Source organism: Thunnus thynnus, chromosome 2, assembly GCF_963924715.1.
Source record: "Thunnus thynnus chromosome 2, fThuThy2.1, whole genome shotgun sequence".
In the NCBI taxonomy this organism is placed as follows: Eukaryota; Metazoa; Chordata; class Actinopteri; order Scombriformes; family Scombridae; genus Thunnus; species Thunnus thynnus.
The window spans coordinates 8721959-8745631 of record NC_089518.1 but is presented as its reverse complement, the minus strand read 5'-3'; positions in this window follow the sequence as shown (position 1 = coordinate 8745631).

Genomic DNA, 23673 nt, shown 5'->3' with positions numbered 1-23673 from the left:
TCTGCTAGTACAATAAAGCATTAGGTGTGAGTCTGGCTCAATTCTGATGAAAAGTGACTAGTTTGTGTCGAATAACACTGAAACTAATAGAAACATATGAAAAAGCATATACTGTGTGTGCCGTGACTCTGCTTGGACAGTCAAGTGTTTTGGATGAGCCTGGCTCAATTTTGATGAAAAGTGACTAGTTGTTGTCAAATAACACTGAAACTGATAGAAACATATGAAAAAGCATATACTGTGTGTGCCGTGACTCTGCTTGTACAGTAAAGCGTTTTGGATGAGTCTGGCTCAATTCTGATGAAAAGTGACCAGTTTGTGTCGAATAACACTGAAAATGATAGAAACATATGAAAAAGCATATACTTTATGTGCCGTGATTCTGCTAGGACAGTCAAGCGTTTTGGATGAGACTGCATCGATTCTGATGAAAAGTGACTAGTTTGTGTCAAATAACACTGAAATTGATAGAAACATATGAAATAGCATATAATGTGTGTGCCGTGACTCTGCTTGTACAGTCAAGCGTTTTGGATGAGTCTGGCTCAATTCTGATGAAAAGAGACTAGTTTGTGGCGAATAACACTGAAACTGATAGAAACATATGAAAACGCATATACTGTGTGTGCCGTGACTCTGCTAATTCAATAAAGCATTAGGTGTGAGTCTGGCTCAATTCTGATGAAAAGTGACTAGTTTGTGTCGAATAACACTGAAACTGATAGAAACATATGAAAAAGCATATACTGTGTGTGCCGTGATTCTGCTAGGACAGTCAAGCGTTTTGGATGAGTCTGGCTCAATTCTGATGAAAAGTGACTAGTTTGTGTCAAATAACACTGAAATTGATAGAAACATATGAAAAAGCATATATTGTGTGTGCCGTGATTCTGCTAGGACAGTCAAGCATTTTGGATGAGTCTGGCTCAATTCTGATGAAAAGTGACTAATTTGTGTCAAATGACACTGAAATTGATAGAAACATATGAAATGGCATATACTATGTGTGCCGTGACTCTACTAATTCAATAAAGCATTAGGTGTGAGTCTGGCTCAATTCTGATGAAAAGTGACTAGTTTGTGTCGAATAACACTGAAAATGATAGAAACATATGAAAAAGCATATACTGTATGTGCCGTGATTCTGCTAGGACAGTCAAGCGTTTTGGATGAGTCTGGCTAAATTCTGATGAAAAGTGACTAGTTTGTGTCGAATAACACTGAAATTGATAGAAACATGTGAAAAAGCATATACTATGTGCGCCGTGACTCTGCTAGTACAATAAAGCATTAGGTGTGAGTCTGGCTCAATTCTGATGAAAAGTGACTAGTTTGTGTTGAATAACACTGAAACTGACAGAAACATATGAAAAAGCATATACTGTGTGTGCCGTGACTCTGCTTGTGTACAAGCAGGGCGTTTTGGATGAGTCTGCATCGATTCTGATGAAAAGTGACTAGTTTGTGTCAAATAACACTGAAATTGATAGAAAAATATGAAAAAGCATATAATGTGTGTGCCGTGACTCTGCTTGTACAGTCAAGCGTTTTGGATGAGTCTGGCTCAATTCTGATGAAAAGTGACTAGTTTGTGTCGAATAACACTGTAAATGATAGAAACATATTAAAAAAAGCATATACTGTGTGTGCCGTGACTCTGCTTGTGTACAAGCAGAGCGTTTTGGATGAGTGTGCATCGATTCTGATGAAAAGTGACTAGTTTGTGTCAAATAACACTGACATTGATAGAAACATATGAAAAAGCATATAATGTGTGTGCCGTGACTCTGCTTGTACAGTCAAGCGTTTTGGATGAGTCTGGCTCAATTCTGATGAAAAGTGACTAGTTTGTGTCAAATAACACTGAAATTGATAGAAACATGTGAAAAAGCATATACTATGTGCGCCGTGACTCTGCTAGTACAATAAAGCATTAGGTGTGAGTCTGGCTCAATTTTGATGAAAAGTGACTAGTTTGTGTTGAATAACACTGAAAATGATAGAAACATAAGAAAAAGCATATACTGTATGTGCCGTGATTCTGCTAGGACAGTCAAGCATTTTGGATGAGTCTGGCTCAATTCTGATGAAAAGTGACTAGTTTGTGTCGAATAACACTGAAACTGATAGAAACATATGAAAAAGCATATACTGTGTGTGCCGTGATTCTGCTAGGACAGTCAAGCGTTTTGGATGAGTCTGGCTCAATTCTGATGAAAAGTGACTAGTTTGTGTCGAATAACACTGAAACTGATAGAAACATATGAAAAAGCATATACTGTGTGTGCCGTGACTCTGCTAATTCAATAAAGCATTAGGTGTGAGTCTGGCTCAATTCTGATGAAAAGTGACTAGTTTGTGTCGAATAACACTGAAACTGATAGAAACATATGAAAAAGCATATACTGTGTGTGCCGTGATTCTGCTAGGACAGTCAAGCGTTTTGGATGAGTCTGGCTCAATTCTGATGAAAAGTGACTAGTTTGTGTCGAATAACACTGAAACTGATAGAAACATATGAAAAAGCATATACTGTGTGTGCCGTGACTCTGCTTGGACAGTCAAGTGTTTTGGATGAGCCTGGCTCAATTTTGATGAAAAGTGACTAGTTGTTGTCAAATAACACTGAAACTGATAGAAACATATGAAAAAGCATATACTGTGTGTGCCGTGACTCTGCTTGTACAGTCAAGCGTTTTGGATGAGTCTGGCTCAATTCTGATGAAAAGTGACTAGTTTGTGTCAAATAACACTGAAATTGATAGAAACATATGAAAAAGCATATATTGTGTGTGCCGTGACTCTGCTAGGACAGTCAAGCATTTTGGATGAGTCTGGCTCAATTCTGATGAAAAGTGACTAATTTGTGTCAAATGACACTGAAATTGATAGAAACATATGAAATGGCATATACTATGTGTGCCGTGACTCTACTAATTCAATAAAGCATTAGGTGTGAGTCTGGCTCAATTCTGATGAAAAGTGACTAGTTTGTGTCGAATAACACTGAAAATGATAGAAACATATGAAAAAGCATATACTGTATGTGCCGTGATTCTGCTAGGACAGTCAAGCGTTTTGGATGAGTCTGGCTAAATTCTGATGAAAAGTGACTAGTTTCTGTCGAATAACACTGAAATTGATAGAAACATATGAAAAAGCATATAATGTGTGTGCCGTGACTCTGCTTGTACAGTCAAGCGTTTTGGATGAGTCTGGCTCAATTCTGATGAAAAGTGATTAGTTTGTGTCGAATAACACTGAAAATGATAGAAACATATGAAAAAGCATATACTTTATGTGCCGTGATTCTGCTAGGACAGTCAAGCGTTTTGGATGAGTCTGGCTCAATTCTGATGAAAAGTGATTAGTTGTTGTCAAATAACACTGAAACTGATAGAAACATATGAAAAAGCATATACTGTGTGTGCCGTGACTCTGCTTGTGTACAAGCAGAGCGTTTTGGATGAGTGTGCATCGATTCTGATGAAAAGGGACTAGTTTGTGTCAAATAACACTGAAATTGATAGAAACATATGAAAAAGCATATAATGTGTGTGCCGTGACTCTGCTTGTACAGTCAAGCGTTTTGGATGAGTCTGACTCAATTCTGATGAAAAGTGACTAGTTTGTGTAGAATAACACTGTAAATGATAGAAACATATGAAAATGCATATACTGTGTGTGCCGTGACTCTGCTTGTACAGTCAAGCGTTTTGGATGAGTCTGGCTCAATTCTGATGAAAAGTGACTAGTTTGTGTCAAATAACCCTGAAATTGATAGAAACATATGAAAAAGAACATAATGTGTGCGCCGTGACTCTGCTAGTACAATAAAGCATTAGGTGTGAGTCTGGCTCAATTTTGATGAAAAGTGACTAGTTTGTGTCGAATAACACTGGAAATGATAGAAACATAAGAAAAAGCATATACTGTATGTGCCGTGATTCTGCTAGGACAGTCAAGCGTTTTGGATGAGTCTGGCTCAATTCTGATGAAAAATGACTAGTTTGTGTCGAATAACACTGAAACTGATAGAAACATATGAAAAAGCATATACTGTGTGTGCCGTGATTCTGCTAGGACAGTCAAGCGTTTTGGATGAGACTGCATCAATTCTGATGAAAAGTGACTAGTTTGTGTCAAATAACCCTGAAATTGATAGAAACATATGAAATAGCATATAATGTGTGTGCCGTGACTCTGCTTGTACAGTCAAGCGTTTTGGATGAGTCTGGCTCAATTCTGATGAAAAGAGACTAGTTTGTGGCGAATAACACTGAAACTGATAGAAACATATGAAAAAGCATATACTGTGTGTGCCGTGACTCTGCTTGTGTACAAGCAGAGCGTTTTGGATGAGTCTGGCTCAATTCTGATGAAAAGTGACTAGTTTGTGTCAAATGACACTGAAATTGATAGAAACATATGAAATAGCATATACTATGTGTGCCGTGACTCTGCTAATTCAATAAAGCATTAGGTGTGAGTCTGGCTCAATTCTGATGAAAAGTGACTAGTTTGTGTCGAATAACACTGAAACTGATAGAAACATATGAAAAAGCATATACTGTGTGTGCCGTGATTCTGCTAGGACAGTCAAGCGTTTTGGGTGAGTCTGGCTCAATTCTGATGAAAAGTGACTAGTTTGTGTCGAATAACACTGAAACTGATAGAAACATATGAAAAAGCATATACTGTGTGTGCCGTGACTCTGCTTGGACAGTCAAGTGTTTTGGATGAGCCTGGCTCAATTTTGATGAAAAGTGACTAGTTGTTGTCAAATAACACTGAAACTGATAGAAACATATGAAAAAGCATATACTGTGTGTGCCGTGACTCTGCTTGTACAGTCAAGCGTTTTGGATGAGTCTGGCTCAATTCTGATGAAAAGTGACTAGTTTGTGTCAAATAACACTGAAATTGATAGAAACATATGAAAAAGCATATATTGTGTGTGCCGTGACTCTGCTAGGACAGTCAAGCATTTTGGATGAGTCTGGCTCAATTCTGATGAAAAGTGACTAATTTGTGTCAAATGACACTGAAATTGATAGAAACATATGAAATGGCATATACTATGTGTGCCGTGACTCTACTAATTCAATAAAGCATTAGGTGTGAGTCTGGCTCAATTCTGATGAAAAGTGACTAGTTTGTGTCGAATAACACTGAAAATGATAGAAACATATGAAAAAGCATATACTGTATGTACCGGGATTCTGCTAGGACAGTCAAGCGTTTTGGATGAGTCTGGCTAAATTCTGATGAAAAGTGACTAGTTTGTGTCGAATAACACTGAAATTGATAGAAACATGTGAAAAAGCATATACTATGTGCGCCGTGACTCTGCTAGTACAATAAAGCATTAGGTGTGAGTCTGGCTCAATTCTGATGAAAAGTGACTAGTTTGTGTTGAATAACACTGAAACTGACAGAAACATATGAAAAAGCATATACTGTGTGTGCCGTGACTCTGCTTGTGTACAAGCAGGGCGTTTTGGATGAGTCTGCATCGATTCTGATGAAAAGTGACTAGTTTGTGTCAAATAACACTGAAATTGATAGAAAAATATGAAAAAGCATATAATGTGTGTGCCGTTACTCTGCTTGTACAGTCAAGCGTTTTGGATGAGTCTGGCTCAATTCTGATGAAAAGTGACTAGTTTGTGTCGAATAACACTGTAAATGATAGAAACATATTAAAAAAAGCATATACTGTGTGTGCCGTGACTCTGCTTGTGTACAAGCAGAGCGTTTTGGATGAGTGTGCATCGATTCTGATGAAAAGTGACTAGTTTGTGTCAAATAACACTGACATTGATAGAAACATATGAAAAAGCATATAATGTGTGTGCCGTGACTCTGCTTGTACAGTCAAGCGTTTTGGATGAGTCTGGCTCAATTCTGATGAAAAGTGACTAGTTTGTGTCAAATAACACTGAAATTGATAGAAACATGTGAAAAAGCATATACTATGTGCGCCGTGACTCTGCTAGTACAATAAAGCATTAGGTGTGAGTCTGGCTCAATTTTGATGAAAAGTGACTAGTTTGTGTTGAATAACACTGAAAATGATAGAAACATAAGAAAAAGCATATACTGTATGTGCCGTGATTCTGCTAGGACAGTCAAGCGTTTTGGATGAGTCTGGCTCAATTCTGATGAAAAGTGACTAGTTTGTGTCGAATAACACTGAAACTGATAGAAACATATGAAAAAGCATATACTGTGTGTGCCGTGATTCTGCTAGGACAGTCAAGCGTTTTGGATGAGTCTGGCTCAATTCTGATGAAAAGTGACTAGTTTGTGTCGAATAACACTGAAACTGATAGAAACATATGAAAAAGCATATACTGTGTGTGCCGTGACTCTGCTAATTCAATAAAGCATGAGGTGTGAGTCTGGCTCAATTCTGATGAAAAGTGACTAGTTTGTGTCGAATAACACTGAAACTGATAGAAACATATGAAAAAGCATATACTGTGTGTGCCGTGATTCTGCTAGGACAGTCAAGCGTTTTGGATGAGTCTGGCTCAATTCTGATGAAAAGTGACTAGTTTGTGTCGAATAACACTGAAACTGATAGAAACATATGAAAAAGCATATACTGTGTGTGCCGTGACTCTGCTTGGACAGTCAAGTGTTTTGGATGAGCCTGGCTCAATTTTGATGAAAAGTGACTAGTTGTTGTCAAATAACACTGAAACTGATAGAAACATATGAAAAAGCATATACTGTGTGTGCCGTGACTCTGCTTGTACAGTCAAGCGTTTTGGATGAGTCTGGCTCAATTCTGATGAAAAGTGACTAGTTTGTGTCAAATAACACTGAAATTGATAGAAACATATGAAAAAGCATATATTGTGTGTGCCGTGACTCTGCTAGGACAGTCAAGCATTTTGGATGAGTCTGGCTCAATTCTGATGAAAAGTGACTAGTTTGTGTCAAATGACACTGAAATTGATAGAAACATATGAAATGGCATATACTATGTGTGCCGTGACTCTACTAATTCAATAAAGCATTAGGTGTGAGTCTGGCTCAATTCTGATGAAAAGTGACTAGTTTGTGTCGAATAACACTGAAAATGATAGAAACATATGAAAAAGCATATACTGTATGTGCCGTGATTCTGCTAGGACAGTCAAGCGTTTTGGATGAGTCTGGCTAAATTCTGATGAAAAGTGACTAGTTTCTGTCGAATAACACTGAAATTGATAGAAACATATGAAAAAGCATATAATGTGTGTGCCGTGACTGCTTGTACAGTCAAGCGTTTTGGATGAGTCTGGCTCAATTCTGATGAAAAGTGATTAGTTTGTGTCGAATAACACTGAAAATGATAGAAACATATGAAAAAGCATATACTTTATGTGCCGTGATTCTGCTAGGACAGTCAAGCGTTTTGGATGAGTCTGGCTCAATTCTGATGAAAAGTGATTAGTTGTTGTCAAATAACACTGAAACTGATAGAAACATATGAAAAAGCATATACTGTGTGTGCCGTGACTCTGCTTGTGTACAAGCAGAGCGTTTTGGATGAGTGTGCATCGATTCTGATGAAAAGGGACTAGTTTGTGTCAAATAACACTGAAATTGATAGAAACATATGAAAAAGCATATAATGTGTGTGCCGTGACTCTGCTTGTACAGTCAAGCGTTTTGGATGAGTCTGACTCAATTCTGATGAAAAGTGACTAGTTTGTGTAGAATAACACTGTAAATGATAGAAACATATGAAAATGCATATACTGTGTGTGCCGTGACTCTGCTTGTACAGTCAAGCGTTTTGGATGAGTCTGGCTCAATTCTGATGAAAAGTGACTAGTTTGTGTCAAATAACCCTGAAATTGATAGAAACATATGAAAAAGCACATAATGTGTGCGCCGTGACTCTGCTAGTACAATAAAGCATTAGGTGTGAGTCTGGCTCAATTTTGATGAAAAGTGACTAGTTTGTGTCGAATAACACTGGAAATGATAGAAACATAAGAAAAAGCATATACTGTATGTGCCGTGATTCTGCTAGGACAGTCAAGCGTTTTGGATGAGTCTGGCTCAATTCTGATGAAAAATGACTAGTTTGTGTCGAATAACACTGAAACTGATAGAAACATATGAAAAAGCATATACTGTGTGTGCCGTGATTCTGCTAGGACAGTCAAGCGTTTTGGATGAGACTGCATCAATTCTGATGAAAAGTGACTAGTTTGTGTCAAATAACCCTGAAATTGATAGAAACATATGAAATAGCATATAATGTGTGTGCCGTGACTCTGCTTGTACAGTCAAGCGTTTTGGATGAGTCTGGCTCAATTCTGATGAAAAGAGACTAGTTTGTGGCGAATAACACTGAAACTGATAGAAACATATGAAAAAGCATATACTGTGTGTGCCGTGACTTTGCTTGTGTACAAGCAGAGCGTTTTGGATGAGTCTGGCTCAATTCTGATGAAAAGTGACTAGTTTGTGTCAAATGACACTGAAATTGATAGAAACATATGAAATAGCATATACTATGTGTGCCGTGACTCTGCTAATTCAATAAAGCATTAGGTGTGAGTCTGGCTCAATTCTGATGAAAAGTGACTAGTTTGTGTCGAATAACACTGAAACTGATAGAAACATATGAAAAAGCATATACTGTGTGTGCCGTGATTCTGCTAGGACAGTCAAGCGTTTTGGGTGAGTCTGGCTCAATTCTGATGAAAAGTGACTAGTTTGTGTCGAATAACACTGAAACTGATAGAAACATATGAAAAAGCATATACTGTGTGTGCCGTGACTCTGCTTGGACAGTCAAGTGTTTTGGATGAGCCTGGCTCAATTTTGATGAAAAGTGACTAGTTGTTGTCAAATAACACTGAAACTGATAGAAACATATGAAAAAGCATATACTGTGTGTGCCGTGACTCTGCTTGTACAGTCAGGCGTTTTGGATGAGTCTGGCTCAATTCTGATGAAAAGTGACTAGTTTGTGTCAAATAACACTGAAATTGATAGAAACATATGAAAAAGCATATATTGTGTGTGCCGTGACTCTGCTAGGACAGTCAAGCATTTTGGATGAGTCTGGCTCAATTCTGATGAAAAGTGATTAGTTGTTGTCAAATAACACTGAAACTGATAGAAACATATGAAAAAGCATATACTATGTGCGCCGTGGCTCTGCTAGTACAATAAAGCATTAGGTGTGAGTCTGGCTCAATTTTGATGAAAAATGACTAGTTTGTGTTGAATAACACTGAAAATGATAGAAACATATGAAAAAGCATATACTGTGTGTGCCGTTATTCTGCTAGGACAGTCAAGCGTTTTGGATGAGTCTGGCTCAATTCTGATGAAAAGTGACTAGTTTGTGTCGAATAACACTGAAACTGATAGAAACATATGAAAAAGCATATACTGTGTGTGCCGTGACTCTGCTTCGACAGTCAAGTGTTTTGGATGAGTCTGGCTCAATTTTGATGAAAAGTGACTAGTTGTTGTCAAATAACACTGAAACTGATAGAAACATATGAAAAAGCATATACTGTGTGTGCCGTGACTCTGCTAGTACAATAAAGCATTAGGTGTGAGTCTGGCTCAATTCTGATGAAAAGTGACTAGTTTGTGTTGAATAACACTGAAACTGATAGAAACATATGAAAAAGCATATACTGTGTGTGCCGTGACTCTGCTTGTGTACAAGCAGAGCGTTTTGGATGAGTGTGCATCGGTTCTGATGAAAAGTGACTAGTTTGTGTCAAATAACACTGAAATTGATAGAAACATATGAAAAAGCATATAATGTGTGTGCCGTGACTCTGCTTGTACAATAAAGCGTTTTGGATGAGTCTGGCTAAATTCTGATGAAAAGTGACTAGTTTGTGTCAAATAACACTGAAATTGATCGAAACATGTGAAAAAGCATATACTATGTGCGCCGTGACTCTGCTAGTACAATAAAGCATTAGGTGTGAGTCTGGCTCAATTTTGATGAAAAGTGACTAGTTTGTGTCGAATAACACTGAAAATGATAGAAACATAAGAAAAAGCATATACTGTATGTGCCGTGATTCTGCTAGGACAGTCAAGCGTTTTGGATGAGTCTGGCTCAATTCTGATGAAAAGTGACTAGTTTGTGTCGAATAACACTGAAACTGATAGAAACATATGAAAAAGCATATACTGTGTGTGCCGTGATTCTGCTAGGACAGTCAAGCGTTTTGGATGAGTCTGGCTCAATTCTGATGAAAAGTGACTAGTTTGTGTCGAATAACACTGAAACTGATAGAAACATATGAAAAAGCATATACTGTGTGTGCCGTGACTCTGCTTGGACAGTCAAGCGTTTTGGATGAGTTTGGCTCAATTTTGATGAAAAGTGACTAGTTGTTGTCAAATAACACTGAAACTGATAGAAACATATGAAAAAGCATATACTGTGTGTGCCGTGACTCTGCTTGTACAGTCAAGCGTTTTGGATGAGTCTGGCTCAATTCTGATGAAAAGTGACTAGTTTGTGTCAAATAACACTGAAACTGATAGAAACATTTGAAAAAGCATATACTGTGTGTGCCGTGACTCTGCTTGTGTACAAGCAGAGCGTTTTGGATGAGTGTGCATCGATTCTGATGAAAAGTGACTAGTTTGTGTCAAATAACACTGAAATTGATAGAAACATATGAAAAAGCATATATTGTGTGTGCCGTGACTCTGCTTGTACAGTCAAGCGTTTTGGATGAGTCTGGCTCAATTCTGATGAAAAGTGACTAGTTTGTGTCAAATAACCCTGAAATTGATAGAAACATATGAAAAAGCATATACTTTATGTGCCGTGATTCTGCTAGGACAGTCAAGCGTTTTGGATGAGACTGCATCGATTCTGATGAAAAGTGACTAGTTTGTGTCAAATAACACTGAAATTGATAGAAACATGTGAAAAAGCATATACTATGTGCGCCGTGACTCTGCTAGTACAATAAAGCATTAGGTGTGAGTCTGGCTCAATTTTGATGAAAAGTGACTAGTTTGTGTCGAATAACACTGAAAATGATAGAAACATAAGAAAAAGCATATACTGTATGTGCCGTGATTCTACTAGGACAGTCAAGCGTTTTGGATGAGTTTGGCTCAATTTTGATGAAAAGTGACTAGTTGTTGTCAAATAACACTGAAACTGATAGAAACATATGAAAAAGCATATATTGTGTGTGCCGTGACTCTGTACTTACAGTCAAGCGTTTTGGATGAGACTGCATCAATTCTGATGAAAAGTGACTAGTTTGTGTCAAATAACACTGAAATTGATAGAAACATATGAAATAGCATATAATGTGTGTGTCGTGACTCTGCTTGTACAGTCAAGCGTTTTGGATGAGTCTGGCTCAATTCTGATGAAAAGAGACTAGTTTGTGGCGAATAACACTGAAACTGATAGAAACATATGAAAAAGCATATACTGTGTGTGCCGTGACTCTGCTTGTGTACAAGCAGAGCGTTTTGGATGAGTCTGCATCGATTATGATGAAAAGTGACTAGTTTGTGTCAAATAACACTGAAACTGATAGAAACATATGAAAAAGCATATACTGTGTGTGCCGTGATTCTGCTAGGACAGTCAAGCGTTTTGGATGAGTCTGGCTCAATTCTGATGAAAAGTGACTGGTTTGTGTCGAATAACACTGAAACTGATAGAAACATATGAAAAAGCATATACTGTGTGTGCCGTGACTCTGCTTGGACAGTCAAGTGTTTTGGATGAGCCTGGCTCAATTTTGATGAAAAGTGACTAGTTGTTGTCAAATAACAATGAAACTGATAGAAATATATGAAAAAGCATATACTATGTGTGCCGTGACTCTGCTTGTACAGTCAAGCGTTTTGGATGAGTCTGGCTCAATTCTGATGAAAAGTGACTAGTTTGTGTCAAATAACACTGAAATTGATAGAAACATATGAAAAAGCATATATTGTGTGTGCCGTGACTCTGCTAGGACAGTCAAGCATTTTGGATGAGTCTGGCTCAATTCTGATGAAAAGTGACTAGTTTGTGTCGAATAACACTGTAAATGATAGAAACATATGAAAAAGCATATACTGTGTGTGCCGTGACTCTGCTTGTACAGTCAAGCGTTTTGGATGAGTCTGGCTCAATTCTGATGAAAAGTGACTAGTTTGTGTCGAATAACACTGAAAATGATAGAAACATATGAAAAAGCATATACTTTATGTGCCGTGATTCTGCTAGGACAGTCAAGCGTTTTGGATGAGTCTGGCTAAATTCTGATGAAAAGTGACTAGTTTGTGTCAAATAACACTGAAATTGATAGAAACATGTGAAAAAGCATATACTATGTGCGCCGTGACTCTGCTAGTACAATAAAGCATTAGGTGTGAGTCTGGCTCAATTTTGATGAAAAGTGACTAGTTTGTGTCGAATAACACTGAAAATGATAGAAACATAAGAAAAAGCATATACTGTATATGCCGTGATTCTGCTAGGACAGTCAAGCGCTTTGGATGAGTCTGGCTCAATTCTGATGAAAAGTGACTAGTTTGTGTCGAATAACACTGAAACTGATAGAAACATATGAAAAAGCATATACTGTGTGTGCCGTGATTCTGCTAGGACAGTCAAGCGGTTTGGATGAGGTCTGGCTCAATTCTGATGAAAAGTGACTAGTTTGTGTCGAATAACACTGAAACTGATAGAAACATATGAAAAAGCATATACTGTGTGTGCCGTGACTCTGCTTGGACAGTCAAGCGTTTTGGATGAGTTTGGCTCAATTTTGATGAAAAGTGACTAGTTGTTGTCAAATAACACTGAAACTGATAGAAACATATGAAAAAGCATATACTGTGTGTGCCGTGACTCTGCTTGTACAGTCAAGCGTTTTGGATGAGACTGCATCGATTCTGATGAAAAGTGACTAGTTTGTGTCAAATAACACTGAAATTGATAGAAACATGTGAAAAAGCATATACTGTATGTGCCGTGATTCTACTAGGACAGTCAAGCGTTTTGGATGAGTTTGGCTCAATTTTGATGAAAAGTGACTAGTTGTTGTCAAATAACACTGAAACTGATAGAAACATATGAAAAAGCATATATTGTGTGTGCCGTGACTCTGTACTTACAGTCAAGCGTTTTGGATGAGACTGCATCAATTCTGATGAAAAGTGACTAGTTTGTGTCAAATAACACTGAAATTGATAGAAACATATGAAATAGCATATAATGTGTGTGTCGTGACTCTGCTTGTACAGTCAAGCGTTTTGGATGAGTCTGGCTCAATTCTGATGAAAAGAGACTAGTTTGTGGCGAATAACACTGAAACTGATAGAAACATATGAAAAAGCATATACTGTGTGTGCCGTGACTCTGCTTGTGTACAAGCAGAGCGTTTTGGATGAGTCTGCATCGATTATGATGAAAAGTGACTAGTTTGTGTCAAATAACACTGAAACTGATAGAAACATATGAAAAAGCATATACTGTGTGTGCCGTGATTCTGCTAGGACAGTCAAGCGTTTTGGATGAGTCTGGCTCAATTCTGATGAAAAGTGACTAGTTTGTGTCGAATAACACTGAAACTGATAGAAACATATGAAAAAGCATATACTGTGTGTGCCGTGACTCTGCTTGGACAGTCAAGCGTTTTGGATGAGTCTGGCTCAATTTTGATGAAAAGTGACTAGTTGTTGTCAAATAACACTGAAACTGATAGAAACATATGAAAAAGCATATACTGTGTGTGCCGTGACTCTGCTTGTACAGTCAAGCGTTTTGGATGAGTCTGGCTCAATTCTGATGAAAAGTGACTAGTTTGAGTCAAATAACACTGAAATTGATAGAAACATATGAAATAGCATATACTTTTGTGGCAGTGACTCTGCTTTTACAGTCAAGCGTTTTGGATGAGTCTGGCTCAATTCTGATGAAAAGTGACTAGTTTGTGTCGAATAACACTGAAACTGATAGAAACATGTGAAAAAGCATATACTGTGTGCGCCGTGACTCTGCTAGTACAATGAAGCATTAGGTGTGAGTCTGGCTCAATTCTGATGAAAAGTGACTAGTTTGTGTCGAATAACACTGAAACTAATAGAAACATATGAAAAAGCATATACTGTGTGTGCCGTGACTCTGCTTGGACAGTCAAGTGTTTTGGATGAGCCTGGCTCAATTTTGATGAAAAGTGACTAGTTGTTGTCAAATAACACTGAAACTGATAGAAACATATGAAAAAGCATATACTGTGTGTGCCGTGACTCTGCTTGTACAGTAAAGCGTTTTGGATGAGTCTGGCTCAATTCTGATGAAAAGTGACCAGTTTGTGTCGAATAACACTGAAAATGATAGAAACATATGAAAAAGCATATACTTTATGTGCCGTGATTCTGCTAGGACAGTCAAGCGTTTTGGATGAGACTGCATCGATTCTGATGAAAAGTGACTAGTTTGTGTCAAATAACACTGAAATTGATAGAAACATATGAAATAGCATATAATGTGTGTGCCGTGACTCTGCTTGTACAGTCAAGCGTTTTGGATGAGTCTGGCTCAATTCTGATGAAAAGAGACTAGTTTGTGGCGAATAACACTGAAACTGATAGAAACATATGAAAACGCATATACTGTGTGTGCCGTGACTCTGCTAATTCAATAAAGCATTAGGTGTGAGTCTGGCTCAATTCTGATGAAAAGTGACTAGTTTGTGTCGAATAACACTGAAACTGATAGAAACATATGAAAAAGCATATACTGTGTGTGCCGTGATTCTGCTAGGACAGTCAAGCGTTTTGGATGAGTCTGGCTCAATTCTGATGAAAAGTGACTAGTTTGTGTCAAATAACACTGAAATTGATAGAAACATATGAAAAAGCATATAATGTGTGTGCCGTGACTCTGCTTGTACAGTCAAGCGTTTTGGATGAGTCTGACTCAATTCTGATGAAAAGTGACTAGTTTGTGTAGAATAACACTGTAAATGATAGAAACATATGAAAATGCATATACTGTGTGTGCCGTGACTCTGCTTGTACAGTCAAGCGTTTTGGATGAGTCTGGCTCAATTCTGATGAAAAGTGACTAGTTTGTGTCAAATAACCCTGAAATTGATAGAAACATATGAAAAAGCACATAATGTGTGCGCCGTGACTCTGCTAGTACAATAAAGCATTAGGTGTGAGTCTGGCTCAATTTTGATGAAAAGTGACTAGTTTGTGTCGAATAACACTGGAAATGATAGAAACATAAGAAAAAGCATATACTGTGTGTGCCGTGACTCTGCTTGTGTACAAGCAGGGCGTTTTGGATGAGTCTGCATCGATTCTGATGAAAAGTGACTAGTTTGTGTCAAATAACACTGAAATTGATAGAAAAATATGAAAAAGCATATAATGTGTGTGCCGTGACTCTGCTTGTACAGTCAAGCGTTTTGGATGAGTCTGGCTCAATTCTGATGAAAAGTGACTAGTTTGTGTCGAATAACATTATAAATGATAGAAACATATTAAAAAAAGCATATACTGTGTGTGCCGTGACTCTGCTTGTGTACAAGCAGAGCGTTTTGGATGAGTGTGCATCGATTCTGATGAAAAGTGACTAGTTTGTGTCAAATAACACTGACATTGATAGAAGCATATGAAAAAGCATATAATGTGTGTGCCGTGACTCTGCTTGTACAGTCAAGCGTTTTGGATGAGTCTGGCTCAATTCTGATGAAAAGTGACTAGTTTGTGTCGAATAACACTGAAAATGATAGAAACATATGAAAAAGCATATACTTTATGTGCCGTGATTCTGCTAGGACAGTCAAGCGTTTTGGATGAGTCTGGCTCAATTCTGATGAAAAGTGACTAGTTTGTGTCAAATAACACTGAAATTGATAGAAACGTGAAAAAGCATATACTATGTGCGCCGTGACTCTGCTAGTACAATAAAGCATTAGGTGTGAGTCTGGCTCAATTTTGATGAAAAGTGACTAGTTTGTGTCGAATAACACTGAAAATGATAGAAACATAAGAAAAAGCATATACTGTATGTGCCGTGATTCTGCTAGGACAGTCAAGCGTTTTGGATGAGTCTGGCTCAATTCTGATGAAAAGTGACTAGTTTGTGTCGAATAACACTGAAACTGATAGAAACATATGAAAAAGCATATACTGTGTGTGCCGTGATTCTGCTAGGACAGTCAAGCGTTTTGGATGAGTCTGGCTCAATTCTGATGAAAAGTGACTAGTTTGTGTCGAATTACACTGAAACTGATAGAAACATATGAAAAAGCATATACTGTGTGTGCCGTGACTCTGCTAATTCAATAAAGCATTAGGTGTGAGTCTGGCTCAATTCTGATGAAAAGTGACTAGTTTGTGTCGAATAACACTGAAACTGATAGAAACATATGAAAAAGCATATACTGTGTGTGCCGTGATTCTGCTAGGACAGTCAAGCGTTTTGGATGAGTCTGGCTCAATTCTGATGAAAAGTGACTAGTTTGTGTCGAATAACACTGAAACTGATAGAAACATATGAAAAAGCATATACTGTGTGTGCCGTGACTCTGCTTGGACAGTCAAGTGTTTTGGATGAGCCTGGCTCAATTTTGATGAAAAGTGACTAGTTGTTGTCAAATAACACTGAAACTGATAGAAACATATGAAAAAGCATATACTGTGTGTGCCGTGACTCTGCTTGTACAGTCAAGCGTTTTGGATGAGTCTGGCTCAATTCTGATGAAAAGTGACTAGTTTGTGTCAAATAACACTGAAATTGCTAGAAACATATGAAAAAGCATATATTGTGTGTGCCGTGACTCTGCTAGGACAGTCAAGCATTTTGGATGAGTCTGGCTCAATTCTGATGAAAAGTGACTAGTTTGTGTCAAATGACACTGAAATTGATAGAAACATATGAAATGGCATATACTATGTGTGCCGTGACTCTACTAATTCAATAAAGCATTAGGTGTGAGTCTGGCTCAATTCTGATGAAAAGTGACTAGTTTGTGTCGAATAACACTGAAATTGATAGAAACATATGAAAAAGCATATAATGTGTGTGCCGTGACTCTGCTTGTACAGTCAAGCGTTTTGGATGAGTCTGGCTCAATTCTGATGAAAAGTGATTAGTTTGTGTCGAATAACACTGAAAATGATAGAAACATATGAAAAAGCATATACTTTATGTGCCGTGATTCTGCTAGGACAGTCAAGCGTTTTGGATGAGTCTGGCTCAATTCTGATGAAAAGTGATTAGTTGTTGTCAAATAACACTGAAACTGATAGAAACATATGAAAAAGCATATACTGTGTGTGCCGTGACTCTGCTTGTGTACAAGCAGAGCGTTTTGGATGAGTGTGCATCGATTCTGATGAAAAGGGACTAGTTTGTGTCAAATAACACTGAAATTGATAGAAACATATGAAAAAGCATATAATGTGTGTGCCGTGACTCTGCTTGTACAGTCAAGCGTTTTGGATGAGTCTGACTCAATTTTGATGAAAAGTGACTAGTTTGTGTCGAATAACACTGTAAATGATAGAAACATATGAAAATGCATATACTGTGTGTGCCGTGACTCTGCTTGTACAGTCAAGCGTTTTGGATGAGTCTGGCTCAATTCTGATGAAAAGTGACTAGTTTGTGTCAAATAACCCTGAAATTGATAGAAACATATGAAAAAGCACATAATGTGTGCGCCGTGACTCTGCTAGTACAATAAAGCATTAGGTGTGAGTCTGGCTCAATTTTGATGAAAAGTGACTAGTTTGTGTCGAATAACACTGGAAATGATAGAAACATAAGAAAAAGCATATACTGTATGTGCCGTGATTCTGCTAGGACAGTCAAGCGTTTTGGATGAGTCTGGCTCAATTCTGATGAAAAATGACTAGTTTGTGTCGAATAACACTGAAACTGATAGAAACATATGAAAAAGCATATACTGTGTGTGCCGTGATTCTGCTAGGACAGTCAAGCGTTTTGGATGAGACTGCATCAATTCTGATGAAAAGTGACTAGTTTGTGTCAAATAACCCTGAAATTGATAGAAACATATGAAATAGCATATAATGTGTGTGCCGTGACTCTGCTTGTACAGTCAAGCGTTTTGGATGAGTCTGGCTCAATTCTGATGAAAAGAGACTAGTTTGTGGCGAATAACACTGAAACTGATAGAAACATATGAAAAAGCATATACTGTGTGTGCCGTGACTCTGCTTGTGTACAAGCAGAGCGTTTTGGATGAGTCTGGCTCAATTCTGATGAAAAGTGACTAGTTTGTGTCAAATGACACTGAAATTGATAGAAACATATGAAATAGCATATACTATGTGTGCCGTGACTCTGCTAATTCAATAAAGCATTAGGTGTGAGTCTGGCTCAATTCTGATGAAAAGTGACTAGTTTGTGTCGAATAACACTGAAACTGATAGAAACATATGAAAAAGCATATACTGTGTGTGCCGTGATTCTGCTAGGACAGTCAAGCGTTTTGGATGAGTCTGGCTCAATTCTGATGAAAAGTGACTAGTTTGTGTCGAATAACACTGAAACTGATAGAAACATATGAAAAAGCATATACTGTGTGTGCCGTGACTCTGCTTGGACAGTCAAGTGTTTTGGATGAGCCTGGCTCAATTTTGATGAAAAGTGACTAGTTGTTGTCAAATAACACTGAAACTGATAGAAACATATGAAAAAGCATATACTGTGTGTGCCGTGACTCTGCTTGTACAGTCAAGCGTTTTGGATGAGTCTGGCTCAATTCTGATGAAAAGTGACTAGTTTGTGTCAAATAACACTGAAATTGATAGAAACATATGAAAAAGCATATATTGTGTGTGCCGTGACTCTGCTAGGACAGTCAAGCATTTTGGATGAGTCTGGCTCAATTCTGATGAAAAGTGATTAGTTGTTGTCAAATAACACTGAAACTGATAGAAACATATGAAAAAGCATATACTATGTGCGCCGTGGCTCTGCTAGTACAATAAAGCATTAGGTGTGAGTCTGGCTCAATTTTGATGAAAAATGACTAGTTTGTGTTGAATAACACTGAAAATGATAGAAACATATGAAAAAGCATATACTGTGTGTGCCGTGATTCTGCTAGGACAGTCAAGCGTTTTGGATGAGTCTGGCTCAATTCTGATGAAAAGTGACTAGTTTGTGTCGAATAACACTGAAACTGATAGAAACATATGAAAAAGCATATACTGTGTGTGCCGTGACTCTGCTTCGACAGTCAAGTGTTTTGGATGAGTCTGGCTCAATTTTGATGAAAAGTGACTAGTTGTTGTCAAATAACACTGAAACTGATAGAAACATATGAAAAAGCATATACTGTGTGTGCCATGACTCTGCTAGTACAATAAAGCATTAGGTGTGAGTCTGGCTCAATTCTGATGAAAAGTGACTAGTTTGTGTTGAATAACACTGAAACTGATAGAAACATATGAAAAAGCATATACTGTGTGTGCCGTGACTCTGCTTGTGTACAAGCAGAGCGTTTTGGATGAGTGTGCATCGGTTCTGATGAAAAGTGACTAGTTTGTGTCAAATAACACTGAAATTGATAGAAACATATGAAAAAGCATATAATGTGTGTGCCGTGACTCTGCTTGTACAATAAAGCGTTTTGGATGAGTCTGGCTAAATTCTGATGAAAAGTGACTAGTTTGTGTCAAATAACACTGAAATTGATAGAAACATGTGAAAAAGCATATACTATGTGCGCCGTGACTCTGCTAGTACAATAAAGCATTAGGTGTGAGTCTGGCTCAATTTTGATGAAAAGTGACTAGTTTGTGTCGAATAACACTGAAAATGATAGAAACATAAGAAACAGCATATACTGTATGTGCCGTGATTCTGCTAGGACAGTCAAGCGTTTTGGATGAGTCTGGCTCAATTCTGATGAAAAGTGACTAGTTTGTGTCGAATAACACTGAAACTGATAGAAACATATGAAAAAGCATATACTGTGTGTGCCGTGATTCTGCTAGGACAGTCAAGCGTTTTGGATGAGTCTGGCTCAATTCTGATGAAAAGTGACTAGTTCGTGTCGAATAACACTGAAACTGATAGAAACATATGAAAAAGCATATACTGTGTGTGCCGTGACTCTGCTTGGACAGTCAAGCGTTTTGGATGAGTTTGGCTCAATTTTGATGAAAAGTGACAAGTTGTTGTCAAATAACACTGAAACTGATAGAAACATATGAAAAAGCATATACTGTGTGTGCCGTGACTCTGCTTGTACAGTCAAGCGTTTTGGATGAGTCTGGCTCAATTCTGATGAAAAGTGACTAGTTTGTGTCAAATAACACTGAAACTGATAGAAACATTTGAAAAAGCATATACTGTGTGTGCCGTGACTCTGCTTGTGTACAAGCAGAGCGTTTTGGATGAGTGTGCATCGATTCTGATGAAAAGTGACTAGTTTGTGTCAAATAACACTGAAATTGATAGAAACATATGAAAAAGCATATATTGTGTGTGCCGTGACTCTGCTTGTACAGTCAAGCGTTTTGGATGAGTCTGGCTCAATTCTGATGAAAAGTGACTAGTTTGTGTCAAATAACCCTGAAATTGATAGAAACATATGAAAAAGCATATACTTTATGTGCCGTGATTCTGCTTGGACAGTCAAGCGTTTTGGATGAGACTGCATCGATTCTGATGAAAAGTGACTAGTTTGTGTCAAATAACACTGAAATTGATAGAAACATGTGAAAAAGCATATACTATGTGCGCCGTGACTCTGCTAGTACAATAAAGCATTAGGTGTGAGTCTGGCTCAATTTTGATGAAAAGTGACTAGTTTGTGTCGAATAACACTGAAAATGATAGAAACATAAGAAAAAGCATATACTGTATGTGCCGTGATTCTACTAGGACAGTCAAGCGTTTTGGATGAGTTTGGCTCAATTTTGATGAAAAGTGACTAGTTGTTGTCAAATAACACTGAAACTGATAGAAACATATGAAAAAGCATATATTGTGTGTGCCGTGACTCTGTACTTACAGTCAAGCGTTTTGGATGAGACTGCATCAATTCTGATGAAAAGTGACTAGTTTGTGTCAAATAACACTGAAATTGATAGAAACATATGAAATAGCATATAATGTGTGTGTCGTGACTCTGCTTGTACAGTCAAGCGTTTTGGATGAGTCTGGCTCAATTCTGATGAAAAGAGACTAGTTTGTGGCGAATAACACTAAAACTGATAGAAACATATGAAAAAGCATATACTGTGTGTGCCGTGACTCTGCTTGTGTACAAGCAGAGCGTTTTGGATGAGTCTGCATCGATTATGATGAAAAGTGACTAGTTTGTGTCAAATAACACTGAAACTGATAGAAACATATGAAAAAGCATATACTGTGTGTGCCGTGATTCTGCTAGGACAGTCAAGCGTTTTGGATGAGTCTGGCTCAATTCTGATGAAAAGTGACTGGTTTGTGTCGAATAACACTGAAACTGATAGAAACATATGAAAAAGCATATACTGTGTGTGCCGTGACTCTGCTTGGACAGTCAAGTGTTTTGGATGAGCCTGGCTCAATTTTGATGAAAAGTGACTAGTTGTTGTCAAATAACAATGAAACTGATAGAAATATATGAAAAAGCATATACTGTGTGTGCCGTGACTCTGCTTGTACAGTCAAGCGTTTTGGATGAGTCTGGCTCAATTCTGATGAAAAGTGACTAGTTTGTGTCAAATAACACTGAAATTGATAGAAACATATGAAAAAGCATATATTGTGTGTGCCGTGACTCTGCTAGGACAGTCAAGCATTTTGGATGAGTCTGGCTCAATTCTGATGAAAAGTGATTAGTTGTTGTCAAATAACACTGAAACTGATAGAAACATGTGAAAAAGCATATACTGTGTGTGCCGTGACTCTGCTTGTGTACAAGCAGAGCGTTTTGGATGAGTGTGCATCGATTCTGATGAAAAGTGACTAGTTTGTGTCAAATAACACTGAAATTGATAGAAACATATGAAAAAGCATATAATGTGTGTGCCGTGACTCTGCTTGTACAGTCAAGCGTTTTGGATGAGTCTGGCTCAATTCTGATGAAAAGTGACTAGTTTGTGTCGAATAACACTGTAAATGATAGAAACATATGAAAAAGCATATACTGTGTGTGCCGTGACTCTGCTTGTACAGTCAAGCGTTTTGGATGAGTCTGGCTCAATTCTGATGAAAAGTGACTAGTTTGTGTCGAATAACACTGAAAATGATAGAAACATATGAAAAAGCATATACTTTATGTGCCGTGATTCTGCTAGGACAGTCAAGCGTTTTGGATGAGTCTGGCTAAATTCTGATGAAAAGTGACTAGTTTGTGTCAAATAACACTGAAATTGATAGAAACATGTGAAAAAGCATATACTATGTGCGCCGTGACTCTGCTAGTACAATAAAGCATTAGGTGTGAGTCTGGCTCAATTTTGATGAAAAGTGACTAGTTTGTGTCGAATAACACTGAAAATGATAGAAACATAAGAAAAAGCATATACTGTATATGCCGTGATTCTGCTAGGACAGTCAAGCGTTTTGGATGAGTCTGGCTCAATTCTGATGAAAAGTGACTAGTTTGTGTCGAATAACACTGAAACTGATAGAAACATATGAAAAAGCATATACTGTGTGTGCCGTGATTCTGCTAGGACAGTCAAGCGGTTTGGATGAGTCTGGCTCAATTCTGATGAAAAGTGACTAGTTTGTGTCGAATAACACTGAAACTGATAGAAACATATGAAAAAGCATATACTGTGTGTGCCGTGACTCTGCTTGGACAGTCAAGTGTTTTGGATGAGCCTGGCTCAATTTTGATGAAAAGTGACTAGTTGTTGTCAAATAACAATGAAACTAATAGAAATATATGAAAAAGCATATACTGTGTGTGCCGTGACTCTGCTTGTACAGTCAAGCGTTTTGGATGAGTCTGGCTCAATTCTGATGAAAAGTGACTAGTTTGTGTCGAATAACACTGAAACTGATAGAAACATATGAAAAAGCATATACTGTGTGTGCCGTGACTCTGCTTGTGTACAAGCAGAGCGTTTTGGATGAGTGTGCATCGATTCTGATGAAAAGTGACTAGTTTGTGTCAAATAACACTGAAATTGATAGAAACATATGAAAAAGCATATAATGTGTGTGCCGTGACTCTGCTTGTACAGTCAAGCGTTTTGGATAAGTCTGGCTCAATTCTGATGAAAAGTGACTAGTTTGTGTCGAATAACACTGAAAATGATAGAAATATATGAAAAAGCATATACTATGTGTGCCGTGATTCTGCTTGGACAGTCAAGCGTTTTGGATGAGTCTGGCTCAATTCTGATGAAAAGTGACTAGTTTGTGTCGAATAACACTGAAACTGATAGAAACATATGAAAAAGCATATACTGTGTGTGCCGTGACTCTGCTTCGACAGTCAAGTGTTTTGGATGAGTCTGGCTCAATTTTGATGAAAAGTGACTAGTTGTTGTCAAATAACACTGAAACTGATAGAAACATATGAAAAAGCATATACTGTGTGTGCCGTGACTCTGCTAGTACAATAAAGCATTAGGTGTGAGTCTGGCTCAATTCTGATGAAAAGTGACTAGTTTGTGTTGAATAACACTGAAACTGATAGAAACATATGAAAAAGCATATAC